Raw genomic sequence first — 14,462 nt, 5'->3', positions numbered from 1 at the left:
GGCAAGAGCAGTGCACAGAACAACGTCTGAGTGATGCTGTAAGCTGATAAAAATGTTGCTTTCAAGCTAAACAGAAGGCAGCCTAAAGTGGAAGCCTAATAGGGACTTTGACAAACCCATGCACTCATGGTGATAAAGGAGAGCCAATCGCCAGTGCAGAGTGCCTCAAAGGCCCATCAAAAGGCAGTGCTTCACACCAGAGATGTACGTGTTCTTCCCTTAGGCTGCAGCACCAGTACACCACAAAGTGGGTAGACCTTTCGCGGTGGAGACTTTGGGAGGGATTGGAGAAGTAATCTCCATGACAATGGTATGCATTTTGGGTAGACAGGGCAGTGTTAGCATGAATCCCATCTCAGTCTGACATATATTTGCAGGTAAGAGGTCCTTACGGCAGGGCTCAAACCAGGTGGCTTTTGCAGGTCCTGTGATCTGGCCCAATAGGTTCATTGCACCTTGCATCTTCCCTTTCACCAGCAACTGCAGCACAGTGACAGCTTTCAACTCCTTTGCAATGGTGATGCAAGCATTTCAGCATGACTGGTTGAATTCGACGAGGGAGCGCAATGGGTCCCTCAACTGTTATGCTCTTGTGATTGTGACCCTCCCGAAAGGCAGCCATATCTGCTTGAAATAAGCCCAATCCAAAATCAACAGGGAAACTGATATCAAGAGGTCATGCTGGGCAGAGGTTGAATTCCCTGAAAGCCCCTGCACCACATAACCTAATATATATATATGCCCCAGTGTATCCTGCCCAGGCACCAGAAGATCTAACTGTCCAAATGCAAACAGGATCACCTGTTTGGCTCTTTAGGGACGTGATTGAGGTCTAGGGCTAGTCGATCTGCTTGTTTTCCTGCACAACACCTTACTATGAACTGAAAACTGTACATTTAGATCAGTTTCAATCAATCAATCAATCACTGCATTTATATAGTGCACTACTCACCCGGAGGGTCTCAAGGCGCTTGGGGGGGGGGGGGGGTTTACGCTACTGCTCAAATAGCCAGGTCTTGAGCTGCTTCCTGAAGGCGAGGTGGTCTTGGGTCAGGCGGAGGTGGGTCGGGAGGGAGTTCCAAGTCTTGGCGGCCAGGTAGGAGAAGGACCTTCCTCATGTGGTGGCTCTTCGGATGCGGGGGACGGCGGCGAGGGCGTGGCTGGTCGATCGAAGCTGGCGTGTCGGAGTGTAGAAGTTGAGGCGGCTGTTGAGGTATCTAGGGCCTTGGTTGTGTAAGGCTTTGTGTGCGTGGGTGAGGAGGCGGAAGGTGATTCTCTTGTTGACCGGGAGCCAGTGCAGGTCTCTCAGGTGTCCGGAGATGTGGCTGTGTCGGGGGATGTCGACGATGAGTCTTGCTGAGGCGTTCTGGATCCGCTGGAGTCTCTTCTGGAGCTTGGCGGTGGTTCAGGCGTAGAGGGCATTGCCGTAGTCCAGTCGGCTGGTGACGAGGGCCTGGGTGACCGTCTTCCTGGTCTCGGTGGGGATCCACCGGAAGATCTTACGTAGCATGCGTAGGATGTTGAAGCACGACGAGGAGACGGCGTTGACTTGTCTGGTCATGGAGAGGGAGGAGTCCAGGACGAAGCCCAGGTTGCGTGCGTGGTCTGTTGGTTTGGGTGCGCTGCCCAGGGCCGGGGGCCACCAGGAGTCATCCCAGGCGGAGGGTGATGATCCCAGGATGAGGACTTCCGTCTTATCTGAGTTCAGTTTCAGGCGGCTGGTCATCATCCACTCGGCTACATCTTTCATCCCTTCGTGTAGGTTGGTTCTGGCGGTGGCGGGGTCGTTGGTGAGGGAGAGGATCAGCTGGGTGTCGTCGGCGTAGGAGATGATGTTGAGGTTGTGTTGGCGTGCGATGGCTGCAAGGGGGCTCATGTAGACATTGAAGAGGGTGGGGATGACCGAGGAGCCTTGAGGAACGCCGCAGATGACTTCGGTGGCTTCTGATCTGAACGGGGGAGGCGGACTCTCTGTGTCCTTCTGGCGAGGAAGGAGATGATCCATTCTAGTGCCTTCTCCTGGATTCCGATGTTGCTGAGGCGCTGCACTAGGGTGCCGTGGCAGACAGTGTTGAATGCCGCGGAGAGGTCCAGGAGGATGAGGGCCGCTGTTTCTCCGTTGTCGAGCAGGGCTCGGATGTCATCGGTGGCTGCGATGAGGGCGGTCTCGGTGCTGTGGTTGGCCCGGAATAATTACAAAAAGGGGGTGGTGATTGACAGAGTATCTGAGTTAATCAGAACACTCCTATCCAGTCAACAGATCAGGGCTTGATCCATCACGGTTTTTTAGGTCACTGCACCATCCCAGTTCAGAACCTGGCTATATGCAAATTAGTCTGTCCCTGGCCCAGTGCATCATGGAAACAGGGCAGACCAAACTACCAAGCCAATTCTTCACTGGAAAGGAAACAAGCTTCCGGGGACCGGTTTCTGGCATTACAGCCGTCTTCGGCCCGGCTTGCTTGAATCCTGATGGTGCAATGAGCAAGGGACTCATGTCTGAGCATACCCTTCCACAATCATGGTGGCCAAAATAATTACAAAAAGGGGGTGGTGATGGACAGAGTATCTGAGTTAATCAGAACACTCCTACCCAGTCAACAGATCAGGGCTTGATCCATCACCGTTTTTTTGCTCACTGCACCATCCCAGTTCAGAACCTGGCTATATGCAAATTAGTCTGTCCCTGGCCCAGTGCATCATGGGACCAGGGCAGACCAAACTACCAAGCCAATTCTTCACTGGAAAGGAAACAAGCTTCCGGGCACCGGTTTCTGGTATTACAGCCGTCTTCGGCCCGGCTTGCTTGAATCCTGATGGTGCAATGAGCAAGGGACTCATGTCTGAGCATACCCTTCCACACTCATGGTGGCCAAAATAATTACAAAAAGTGGGTGGTGATGGACAGAGTATCTGAGTTAATCAGAACACTCCTACCCAGTCAACAGATCAGGGCTTGATCCATCACCGTTTTTTAGCTCACTGCACCATCCCAGTTCAGAACCTGGCTATATGCAAATTAGTCTGTCCCTGGCCCAGTGCATCATGGGAACAGGGCAGACCAAACTACCAAGCCAATTCTTCACTGGAAAGGACACAAGCTTCCGGGGACCGGTTTCTGGCATTACAGCCGTCTTCGGCCCGGCTTGCTTGAATCCTGATGGTGCAATGAGCAAGGGTCTCATGTCTGAGCATACCCTTCCACACTCATGGTGGCCAAAATAATTACAAAAAGGGGGTGGTGATGGACAGAGTATCTGAGTTAATCAGAACACTCCTACCCAGTCAACAGATCAGGGCTTGATCCATCACCGTTTTTTAGCTCACTGCACCATCCCAGTTCAGAACCTGGCTATATGCAAATTAGTCTGTCCCTGGCCCAGTGCATCATGGGAACAGGGCAGACCAAACTACCAAGCCAATTCTTCACTGGAAAGGAAACAAGCTTCCGGGGACCGGTTTCTGGCATTACAGCCGTCTTCGGCCCGGCTTGCTTGAATCCTGATGGTGCAATGAGCAAGGGACTCATGTCTGAGCATACCCTTCCACACTCATGGTGGCCAAAATAATTACAAAAAGGGGGTGGTGATGGACAGAGTATCTGAGTTAATCAGAACACTCCTACCCAGTCAACAGATCAGGGCTTGATCCATCACCGTTTTTTAGCTCACTGCACCATCCCAGTTCAGAACCTGGCTATGTGCAAATTAGTCTGTCCCTGGCCCAGTGCATCATGGGAACAGGGCACACCAAACTACCAAGCCAATTCTTCACTGGAAAGGAAACAAGCTTCCGGGGACCGGTTTCTGGCATTACAGCCATCTTCGGCCCGGCTTGCTTGAATCCTGATGGTGCAATGAGCAAGGGACTCATGTCTGAGCATACCCTTCCACACTCATGGTGGCCAAAATAATTACAAAAAGGGGGTGGTGATGGACAGAGTATCTGAGTTAATCAGAACACTCCTACCCATTCAACAGATCAGGGCTTGATCCATCACCGTTTCTTAGCTCACTGCACCATCCCAGTTCAGAACCTGGCTATATGCAAATTAGTCTGTCCCTGGCCCAGTGCATCATGGGAACAGGGCAGACCAAACTACCAAGCCAATTCTTCACTGGAAAGGAAACAAGCTTCCGGGGACCGGTTTCTGGCATTACAGCTGTCTTCGGCCCGGCTTGCTTGAATCCTGATGGTGCAATGAGCAAGGGACTCATGTCTGAGCATACCCTTTCACACTCATGGTGGCCAAAATAATTACAAAAAGGGGGTGGTGATGGACAGAGTATCTGAGTTAATCAGAACACTCCTACCCAGTCAACAGATCAGGGCTTGATCCATCACCGTTTTTTAGCTCACTGCACCATCCCAGTTCAGAACCTGGCTATATGCAAATTAGTCTGTCCCTGGCCCAGTGCATCATGGGAACAGGGCAGACCAAACTACCAAGCCAATTCTTCACTGTAAAGGAAACAAGCTTCCGGGGACCGGTTTCTGGCATTACAGCCATCTTCGGCCCGGCTTGCTTGAATCCTGATGGTGCAATGAGCAAGGGTCTCATGTCTGAGCATACCCTTCCACACTCATGGTGGCCAAAATAATTACAAAAAGGGGGTGGTGATGGACAGAGTATCTGAGTTAATCAGAACACTCCTACCCAGTCAACAGATCAGGGCTTGATCCATCACCGTTTTTTAGCTCACTGCACCATCCCAGTTCAGAACCTGGCTATATGCAAATTAGTCTGTCCCTGGCCCAGTGCATCATGGGAACAGGGCAGACCAAACTACCAAGCCAATTCTTCACTGTAAAGGAAACAAGCTTCCGGGGACCGGTTTCTGGCATTACAGCCATCTTCGGCCCGGCTTGCTTGAATCCTGATGGTGCAATGAGCAAGGGTCTCATGTCTGAGCATACCCTTCCACACTCATGGTGGCCAAAATAATTACAAAAAGGGGGTGGTGATGGACAGAGTATCTGAGTTAATCAGAACACTCCTACCCAGTCAACAGATCAGGGCTTGATCCATCACCGTTTTTTAGCTCACTGCACCATCCCAGTTCAGAACCTGGCTATATGCAAATTAGTCTGTCCCTGGCCCAGTGCATCATGGGAACAGGGCAGACCAAACTACCAAGCCAATTCTTCACTGGAAAGGAAACAAGCTTCCGGGGACAGGTTTCTGGCATTACAGCCGTCTTCGGCCCGGCTTGCTTGAATCCTGATGGTGCAATGAGCAAGGGACTCATGTCTGAGCATACCCTTCCACACTCATGGTGGCCAAAATAATTACAAAAAGGGGGTGGTGATGGACAGAGTATCTGAGTTAATCAGAACACTCCTACCCAGTCAACAGATCAGGGCTTGATCCATCACCGTTTTTTAGCTCACTGCACCATCCCAGTTCAGAACCTGGCTATATGCAAATTAGTCTGTCCCTGGCCCAGTGCATCATGGGAACAGGGCAGACCAAACTACCAAGCCAATTCTTCACTGGAAAGGAAACAAGCTTCCGGGGACCGGTTTCTGGCATTACAGCCGTCTTCGGCCCGGCTTGCTTGAATCCTGATGGTGCAATGAGCAAGGGACTCATGTCTGAGCATACCCTTCCACACTCATGGTGGCCAAAATAATTACAAAAAGGGGGTGGTGATGGACAGAGTATCTGAGTTAATCAGAACACTCCTACCCAGTCAACAGATCAGGGCTTGATCCATCACCGTTTTTTAGCTCACTGCACCATCCCAGTACAGAACCTGGCTATATGCAAATTAGTCTGTCCCTGGCCCAGTGCATCATGGGAACAGGGCAGACCAAACTACCAAGCCAATTCTTCACTGGAAAGGAAACAAGCTTCCGGGGACCGGTTTCTGGCATTACAGCCGTCTTCGGCCCGGCTTGCTTGAATCCTGATGGTGCAATGAGCAAGGGACTCATGTCTGAGCATACCCTTCCACACTCATGGTGGCCAAAATAATTACAACAAGCATTTACAATGCAATGGTCTCGCCATTCTTAAAGTTAGAGCTATTGGCATTGCTCATGACATTATTTTTATTTATGTTTTTTGTTTTTAAAACATAAATAAATGGCATTGTAATTTACAATGCCAATAGCTTAATCGCTCGCAAATGCGAGACCTATTGCATTTGCACCCACACAGAGCCACACACACAAAGCCACCCACACACACATACAAAGCCACCCACACAGAGTCATTCACATAGAGCCACCCACACAGAGCCACCCACACACACACACAGCCACCCACACACACACAGAGCCACCCACACACACACACAGCCACCCACACACACACAGAGCCACACACACACACAGAGCCCCACACACAGAGCCCCACACACACAGAGCCACACACACACAGAGCCACACACACACAGAGCCACACACACACAGAGCCACACACACACAGAGCCACACACACACAGAGCCACAAACACACAGAGCCCCACACACACAGAGCCCCACACACACAGAGCCACACACACACAGAGCCACACACACACAGAGCCACACACACACAGAGCCACACACACACACACACACACACACACAGAGCCACACACACACAGAGACACACACACACAGACACACACACAGAGACACACACAGGGAACAGAGGCCTGAAAAAACGATCACAACGAGGGAACAGGGGGCAGGAAAGCAAGCACAACCAGGGGGCAGGAGAGCAAGCACAAACAGGGGGCAGGAGAGCAAGCACAGCCAGGGGGCAGGAGAGCAAGCACAAAGAACGAGGGGGCAGGAGAGCAAGCACAAAGAACGAGGGGGCAGGAGAGCAAGCACAAAGAACGAGGGGGCAGGAGAGCAAGCACAAAGAACGAGGGGGCAGGAGAGCAAGCACAAAGAACGAGGGGGCAGGAAAGCAAGAACAACCAGGGGGAAGACGCCAGAAAACTGACACAATCAGGGAACAGAGGCAAGAAAAGCGAGCACTCACCGGAGGACTCGGCAGCTTCTCTACTTCTTCCGGTGGCGTTCCAGCAGAAATGGCTCCCGAAAAAGCCCCGACATTTTAGGACCTGGGGGGCGTGTTTTTCATTCTCTCCTCTTCCCATTGGCTGGAATGTAAAATTCCAGCCAATTGGAAGAGGAGAGAAAGAAAATAGAAAGAACGTAAAAAACACCTCCCCCAAATCCGGGCTTGAACGGAGTGACGCCCCTCTCCTCCAATGGCTGGCCTCGGTTTAGGAAGCCAGCCAATGGAGAAGAGGGGCGGGTTCAACCCCCCATACGGTAAAACAAAATGTCTCACCAGCGAGACTGCGCAAGTGCAGCCTACGCAGGCCGAGACCTAAAAACGGTCAGTCCATGATCTAGTGCACTCACATCAGAAAATTGTTACTCTAAATTGCTGATTTAATCCTGCCTGCAAAGTGAACATGGCTCCCATCAATCGTTATCAACTCGCCTTATTGAAAATGTACTTATCCTGCTCCCTTCATAGACCTTAACAGATATCTGGTCCTCTTGGGACTAGACTACAGCAATATTACTGAGCATACAACAGTTTCAGAGATACAGACTCAAGTGGCCAGCATATACATTAACTGAATTAACATATACTCAACCACTACCATGATGTTGACCGATTGTACAACCTGCACAAGACCTTCTAGGGCAATTATCTTCAAAACCTTAATACATTAGCACCAACAATTTGAAATCAAGTACAATTGCTCAGATCAACTACACTGAACTCTGATTAAAAAGAAATATATCAACGAGGCCAGCCACTAGTCATTCACTTCATGACATGCTTAATCAAACATTGAGAACACAACGAATTTGCCAAATGTTCAAGAATTACCTGAAATGGAATGAGCCCTATTTAGACAGGTTCTGCTGACTACACTGTCACAGAGGTATTACCCACCCCTCCTTCATACCCCTCCATTGGCAGGACTGATTATTCTTCTTGCATCTGGTTTATCAAGCTAAACTCATCCCACCAAGCACATAACCCACCCAAGAGAAGTTCAAGTCATCCACTAGACACTAATTCAGCGATCCTATGGGTCTTACAGTGCTCCAATTATTGTGAATGTTAACTGGCAGTTGTATACCACACAATCTGCTGCTATAGTGGCATCTCTGTGCCCTTTGCTAGGCTAAAGAGAGACTTTGAAAATATTTCGACAGTAGACAAGCAACTACTCTGGTTTTGTGGACACTGTCAATCTCAAAAATCACAAATGCGCATTAGAGCAAAGGAAGGAAATGTACATCTCTCTCCTATTTTTCAAAATAAAAACTTACATAACTTAGAGAAAGGCACTCACTGTATTCCATAGAATTTCCTTACAAAAGTGTCTAAATATTGATACTGTAATCACAGATGGGAAAGCCTCAGGAACCTGAGCTCTAATTTTGCATAAACTAAGTTGTCAAAATCTGGCTGCATGGTAAAGTTCCAGATTAACATGAATATGAAAATGTCTTTCCAAATACAGAAGGCAACAATGACCCAGCAACTGATCCAGAGGTCAGAGATATGACAACCATTAAGGAGTGACTAGGAAATCGACAACAATCTCTAAATGTTGGACTAAAAACAAAATGGCTGTATTAATTCATACTTAAAATTATACCATTTAAACAAGGCTACAAAACACCAGCGAGTTGTATTTGGTAAAAAAATACTGTTTCACATTGACAAACGTTTAAAAAAAGCCCCATAGTGTGTTTTGGACCATACATGGGTGAAAAACAGCAGATTGTAAACATACATCTGGATCCTCCACAACAGAGTGAAAATGTATCACATAAGCAGACTCTATTTCTCCCATTAACAATGACCGACAAAAAAGCTGCTCATTTCATTGCTGCTCATGTCCCTGAGTTGAGAGGATGATGGGAACGAGCTTTAGGCGAAACCCCAATTTAGCTCAATAATAAGGGCTGCCTGTCACGAAGGGGTTGACTATAATAGCTGAATAAAAAATTATTCGAAGTCACAGCAATATAAATTTGACTTGATATGACAAGAACCTTCTTAATATTCTCCAATACGAATTGTGCAACTGCCCCCCCTCAAGTACAGAAAAGAAATATGCATTTTAGGAAGCGATGCAATTGCTACTCCTGCAGCACAAAAAATAAAAATATAACTTCCATAAATTGTGTTTTATTATCATTTTATCCTACATTACAATTGAAGTACATGCTCAAACAAGACACCTCAGAGTATTTTAAAGCAGAAACCCTTCTAGTCAATTTCTGTATATTCTGTAGTTTTTCTAATCCGCTCTCCCTGTGGTTGAGCAAAATCGAATTGCCTCTCACATTTTAAGACAGCTCTGTGAAGGTGATAATAGAGCTGCTCCCTGATGTCATGAGGCAGAAAATGGCATATGGGGCTAGAAAGAAATAATACAAGCATTTGCAATGCAATAGGTGTCGTATTTACGCTACTTTGAGCTATTGGTACTGTAAATGACAATGCCCTTTATTTATGTTTTTAAAACCAAAACATAAATAAAAGGCATTGTCATTTAAAATGCCAATAGCTCAAACTTGCGTAAATGCGAAACCAATTGCATTGCAGATGCTTGTGATCTGGTGGTTTCCAGACAGACTATCGGTGCCTGCCACGAAATGCCTCTGTGAACTGGCACTGCTAAGCGATATATTGTTCCCTAAAAATGACGTGCTCTTGCTAACCTTTAGGGAGAGGGGTGAGGATCAGAATCAGAAGCACACACCCAGGAGCAGTCAAAAGAACAAGGGCCCTGGTACTTACTGTTTTAAAAAAGTACGTTGAATATGCTTTTCTAGGGGTTGAAGGGTGTAGCGGGCGGCGGTGTAAGGAATGGGACAGACATACTTGGACCTCGAGGGTGAAAGGCCACGCATGGACGGGTCCGATGGGAGAGCTGTAGCAAATGTTGGCTATTAGCCCAAACCTGCCTAGCTAGAATGTAAGGTTGGCAGCCACCAATTGTGTGTTAACGGGGAAGAGTGTGTCATAATTTACACTGTCACACTAAAAAGTACATAACAAGAGGTACACATCTGTAGGAGCATGTGCTGTGTCCAAGTCATGCAGGAGGCTGTAGCAGATGCATCCTTCATCCTAACTATCCGAAGAGCAGCAGACAATGTACTATGGTCCTTATAGAACGTATCATAAAAATACAATGTTCTAAGAAAAAAATCAATGGGAGTTCAGGTAGGTGGTGATGCATTGGGTGCACATATCAGGATGATGAATATTATTATCTTGTAACACCTCTACTTCAATAATAGACACCAATGTGCTATTAAACCACTTCTGTATGGCTGCACATTTTAGGATCATGGAGGTGACGCATCTTGTGTACAGACAGTAAAAGGTTTGAGAATAAATAAAAACAAATCTAAAATAAAACCATAAATGAAAATGAATAGGTATGCACTAAAATATTTTAACTGTGCTGCCGGTACCTGGGCTTTGTACCCAAATAATACGATCAACACATATCTGCAAGCCTTGAACCTCTCCACTTCCTCCTAATGCCCCCCCCCCCCCCCCAAAAAAAAAAAAAAACCCAGGGTAAACGTCTGTAGGAGCTACATTGGATGTAACGAAAGAAAATAACACATGAAAATAATAAATAGCGCCCAGCAGTTCATGGATGCATATACTGTCCCGGCCTCTTTGAGAAACAACCCAATTCAACATTTCGATTCTACTGGCAGCCACGCCCACGCTACGAAAAGGAATCGATCGCAGGCTCCTGAAGATGTCCTTAAAATGCTGTTTAAAATGTTTGAGACCTGAGAAGAAGTCACCAAGAGAAAAGGCACGCACAGTTTATTGTAACCTTTTGCACAAGTCTATTGAAAACTCAGTCGAAGTGAACAGAAGAACACACACAGAGCAGAAACAAATAAGATATACGTGGTTCCTGTAATATTTTAGTAGCAGTGCAGCCGGCTTACAATGGAGAAACAAAGAAAGTCATTATGACAGCATGCCGACAGGCGCCCCTCATAGAGCTGAAATAATGTAATACCAGCACTGTTCCACGAGTCATCTGCATCGGTAAACGTCAAGAAAATCGTTTCTTACATATGCATCCCATGTACAACTTTCTCCCCATCTTGCAAACATCTAGATGTGCAGAAAGTTGTACATGGGATGCACGTGTAAGAAACGACCAATACAAAACGCAGGCGATACTAATCGCAATATATATGGCGTTACACATAGTTCTGCCAACATGGCACATTGGCCGCTATAGGCGCTTTTCTCGTTAGCATTATGATTACGATGGGATGTGCCACGTCAATAACAGGTAAATGTCCTTATAGTGACAGGTCAAAAAAGTGCACAGAAAACTGACTCCTCCCTACAGCTTGTCCCGTGCCCTAATTCCCCTTCTCTATACGCAGCCAGTTTGAAGCAACACGCTGAAGGTCTTGTGCAGCACCAGTTTACATTTGTGAGCCATCAATATATCCCACGCTAACAAAGAATAAACAGCGTTGGTTTAGGCACAGCATATTTATCAAAATATTGAAATAGTTAGCTTAGGTACTAGTACAGTAAGTCAGTTGTTTTCTACTTAGCGTCTTACCGTTAATGGTGGTGGGCCGGCCGGTGGGGACACACACTGGCTGCACTGCCTTTGCTCAGCCTCGGTTTAATAACGGATTCGTTCAATTAGGCGGGGGCCTGGTGCTGTTTGCTACCAGACAGTCACAGACTCACAGTAGTACTGTACTACTGGCTGATCGATGCGGCGATGCCTGCACATGCTGCCCAAGGTCGTCACGCTGAGGATCGCTGGGCGCGAAACAGCGCAGCGGGAGCGCACGTCGCCGTGAGCATGCACATCGGATCGCCGGAGAAGACACGCAGACCTCCGAGGTTGCCTGCTGCCTACACTGACCCGGTGCAGAGGAAGAGGGACATGCGGAAAGAGCCAGGTGAGTGGGTGGGGGGGCAGAGAGGGGGGGAGAATGTGTGTGTGTGTGTGTGTGTGTGTCAGCGTGTGTGCACGCGCGTGTGCTTCCGTGTGGCTGTGTGCGTGCGTGATTGTGAGAGGCTGCCGCTGTGAATGTGGAGCAAAAGATGTGCACGGCTGGGGGGGGGTGCGCGCGCGTCCACGATGTGCAATCGGCGCTCGTGCACGATGTGCAATTGGCGCTCGTGCACCAATCTATCTCCCTTGAGGAGCAACTCAATCACAATAGGTCGAGAGAGCTCGACCTAAAAATAGGCCTGCACAACAATATAAAAGTGCCCCCCCTATTAGCGAACCAGATATCTAAATAAGCTAAAGCTTTGTAAATCAGGCTAGTTTAAAAAAAAAAACACGCCCCATTGCAGTTTGCAAGGTATACGAGATTGCATGCACCTGTGTTTGCTGTAGCCCGTGCCTGAGTGTGGCAATATCAGGGAAATCAAATAAACATCCCACCTGGCCGTAAAACAGGCTAACAAAAGTGCTAAAAAACAGGAAACCCCATTCTATCAGACCCGCCCCTTGGACACTGCCCGGTTGCGCTACAGGGAGGTCCGACACTGTTTCTTTCCCTGTTGCATCCAGTGAGCAAATTTCAAATTTTCCTTTTCATGGGGGATCATTCATTCATTCATTTTCATAGGGGGTCCTTGCAAATGACGGACACAAAACGCATGGGCAATTTAGTACCTGTGGTGAGTGCCTAATTTGTGACGGTGACTGCACAAACAGCCCAGTGATATGCGTGGAAAGTGAGACTCTGGCACATGCCTTTATTTTCTGGAGTGCTGAGGCTCCAGGCCTGGTTTTCTCACACTTCCCTCCAGTGCCTATGAGTTATTAGACTTCGGGTGAAGCTGTTTACTTCACTCTGCTGTCATAGAGCCATTGCCTTGAGTAAAGAGGTTGCATGGAGGCATGGGGTGGATGGGTCTGTTTCCTTAATAATCCTGACAACTCCCTGATCATGGACCCTCTGTAGAAGCCCCCTTTCACCCTGACACCTCGGTGATTACCTCAAGTAGCGAAACCCCGCGAGGGGAAGAGAAAAGTTAGGGGATTCCCCAGGAACCGAACCCTGGGTAATGTTACTAGCGGATAATAAAAGGTTGACACCCTTTATGTTTGTTGGATGCTCAAAACTGCAAATGCATTCATCTATTTATTTATCTAAAAATCATGTTTGCTTTGAATATTTATCTTTGACTTTTTCACCCATCTCGTCCTTCCTTCCACCAAATAACCCCTCACACAGCCACACCGTCAGCACAGTGTTTCCAGAAAACAAAGCCTCCGATTCCCGTTCAGATGCCCGCATGGTTAATCTCCCATATAAATTCAAATTCGTGGAGAAACGCGAAGTCCCTGCCAGGCGTGGCCGGCATTCTAGAGAAATACGGGACCTGAGTGAGAGGTCGCATTGTTGTGAAAGGCTGCAAGGCCTGGGAAGGAACACGCTGAACTGTTTAGCATACCAGTGACTCTTTCCCAGCCCTGCTAGCCTACCAACTGAGTGAACCCTACTCTTGCCATCGGAAATTCGCTTGCAAGTTTATGTTTCTTCACGGGAGGTGCTCAAATATAGCTCTGTAATTATCCTATAAATAGCGTGTTGGGTGGAAGGGAGGCGCTGGCACAGGCCTGCAACAAAGCCCAGAGAAAATGTCCGCCTTACCGATGCAGTGGGTGCCCTGGGTGCTGAGCCCAAATCCGTTGTTGCAGACGCAGGTGTAGCTCCCCTGGTGGGGCACGCACCGGCCCGGGCCGCAGATCTGGGGGTTCAGCTCGCAGACGTTTGTCTCTGAAACAAAGCAGGAGAGACAGGAAGTGTGGGGTTACTGGACGTTGTTAGTCCGCAGGGCACACAAAAAGACGTCACCTTGGCGTGGAGGAGGAAGGCCCAAGCGTGGTGGCTGGCCTCTGCCCTCACAAGCCAGACATCACTTGTTAGTCGGCGAGCCCGCGGGCCGCCTTCCTACTGAGCGACAGGTTGAGGAGCACTTGCTGTCCAAGGTCGTCACGCTGAGGATCGCTGGGCGCGAAACAGCGCAGCGGGAGCGCACGTCGCCGTGAGCGTGCACATCGGATCGCCGGAGAAGACACGCAGACCTCCGAGGCTGCCTGCTGCCTACACTGACCCGCTGCAGAGGAAGAGGGACACGCGGAAAGAGCCAGGTGAGTGGGTGGGGGGGCAGAGAGGGGGGGAGAATGTGTATGTGTGTGTGTGTGTTAGCGCGTGTGCTTCCGTGTGGCTGTGTGCGTGCGTGATTGTGAGAGGCTGCCGCTGTGAATGTGGAGCTAAAGATGTGCACGGCTGGGGGGGGCGCGCGATGTGCAATCGGCGCTCGTGCACGATGTGCAATCGGCGCTCGTGCACCATCTCCCTTGAGGAGCAACTCAATCACAATAGGTCGAGAGAGCTCGACCTAAAAAGGGGGTGGTGATGGACAGAGTATCTGAGTTAATCAGAAC

Source organism: Lissotriton helveticus, chromosome 5_1, assembly GCF_964261635.1.
Source record: "Lissotriton helveticus chromosome 5_1, aLisHel1.1, whole genome shotgun sequence".
Classification (NCBI taxonomy): Eukaryota; Metazoa; Chordata; class Amphibia; order Caudata; family Salamandridae; genus Lissotriton; species Lissotriton helveticus.
This window is presented reverse-complemented; position numbering follows the sequence as displayed.